We start from the raw sequence: 2,100 nt of genomic DNA, 5'->3' as shown, positions 1-2,100 counted from the left end.
TATATTTTTCTGTTATTAAAATTTTAACATATACAACTTAACATATTTTTTTAATATTTATATTATAATATTTTATATTAAAGATTTAATTTTTATCTAAATTACACAAATAATAAAAATATAACAATATTAAGTTGGGTCCGTATTTTAAACGAACTCATATGTTATGACTAAACTAATTTTCTGAGCCTAATATTTTTATATAACATATCTCATATATCGTATAATCACAAGTAGCACAATGACATTGATATTAAAATAAACTCAATACTTAACTTTCAAAGTAAAATATAATATCCCGTTATTTCATGATATTATCGCTTTCTATTTTAAATATTTCAATAAGACATACATTTTGAAAATGGTAAGATTTATTTGTTGTGGGTTATTATTGTAGCTCTAAATGATGAACTCCTCTTTAAAATTGTTCAATGCGATCTGGCTGTTGATGAAGTTGGTACAACTTACACTAAATCCTTCAAAACCGACACTTTATTTCTAGATCTAGGACAAACGACAATTGCCCTTCTTACAGCTGATCGGGGAATCAGCCAGTACTCAATAGTCGTATCGCCATGGATGGACATCATTGTTTATGTTGATACCTTAACTGGAACGGCATACTTAAGCTACAACCACACCCTTCCCTTTATTCCAACTACCATGACCACCATACCTCCTATAATGCATCGGTTTTTACCAAATCTCTTCGAAACCTGAATTCCAAAGAATATCTTGCTAATGTCCCTTTAAAGATTGATCATTCACTGTTTTTCACCGTTGGTGTTGGGATTAACCATTGTGTTAATTGCTCCAATGGTTCCAGGGATGCTGCAGCTATTAACAATGTTACTTTTGACATGCCAACCACTACTATCCTTGAAGCACATTACTGTGGCATAAAAGGGGGGTTTTACAAATGATTGTCCTAGGATACCCTTGATGCCTTATGATTATACCAGTATTGTCCTAGGAAACCCTTGATGCCTTATGATTATACCAGTGTTCCACCAACCAATCTACGAAAAATGCATGGCATCAGGGTTTACAATTTGGCCTATAATTCAACAGTTGAGTTAGTGATTCAAGGGATTTCTATATTAGAGCTAGAGAGCCATCCAACCTATTTGCATGGATTCAACTTCTTTTACAGTTGGAAGAGGGTTAGGAAATTTCAATGCAATGAAAAATCTCAAGAAATACAATTTAGTTAATCATGTTAAAAAGAACACAATAAGTGTATCAACTATAAAATAGACTGCAATACTGCAATCAGATTCAAGACAAATAATCTAGATACCACCAAACCATAAAAATTATTTAATGCTTATTTGGATATTCATAATTACAAAAGAAAAATAAAACACAAGTGGGAACATCATGATTTGGTGGTTTTGTGTAGAGGTGCCTTTTGGAAGTTCACAGAACATGGCAGTCCAAGTGGAGGACAGAAAGGGTCCGAACAAGTCAGTCGTACCACCCCCGAGTGATCTTCCATAGTGCTAGAGATAAGACAAAACTTCTAAAGAGATTTCAGGAAGCTATTAGACAGTATCGATCAAGAGTAAGATTATGAAGTAAGTTAAATCCCATGTAATATTAATATCTTAAATACGCGCCAGATAGGGGTCGAACCTATGACTTTCTGCTTAGGAAACAGACGCTCTATCCACTGAGCTACAGGCACTTTTTTGTCGCTAACTGACATTTACTTATATAAAAAAATTATTCTTTACTTTAACTATAGCCTATAAGTTACTCGTAAGATTGATTTTGATATATGACGAATATGCATGGACAAAACCGACTGTTTCCATTTCATTCAGCAGAATTAACCAATAGTAAAGCGTTTCAAAATTTTAAGGGCGGAAGACAAGTGTAAATATTTTTGTTCAAAAAAGACATGAAACGTGAGACATACCTCTTAAAAAATTAAAGAGACAGGGTACAATACTTTTATAAACAGGTGCTATATATATATATATATATATATATATGTATATATATATATTTGTTCAATAAAGACATGAAACGCGAGACATGCATATAAGTAAAGGTTTCTTTTTTTTTTAATAAAAATGACCTAAATATTTTATTATT

At 31.9% G+C, this 2,100-nt stretch overlaps 1 non-coding gene across 1 annotated transcript; it reads right to left on the bottom strand.

Annotated features, from left to right (window-relative positions):
- Nucleotides 1-1,614: 1,614 nt before the first annotated feature.
- TRNAR-CCU (transfer RNA arginine (anticodon CCU)) lies at nt 1,615-1,687 on the bottom strand. The gene has a single exon. It is a non-coding gene; the product is annotated as a tRNA-Arg (tRNA).
- Between the last annotated feature and the right edge of the window lie 413 nt (nt 1,688-2,100).

The sequence above is a fragment of the Gossypium arboreum genome, chromosome 5 (genome assembly GCF_025698485.1).
Source record: "Gossypium arboreum isolate Shixiya-1 chromosome 5, ASM2569848v2, whole genome shotgun sequence".
NCBI lineage: Eukaryota > Viridiplantae > Streptophyta > Magnoliopsida > Malvales > Malvaceae > Gossypium > Gossypium arboreum.
Note: the sequence above shows the minus strand (reverse complement) of the source record. Positions and strands in the feature narration are given on the sequence as shown.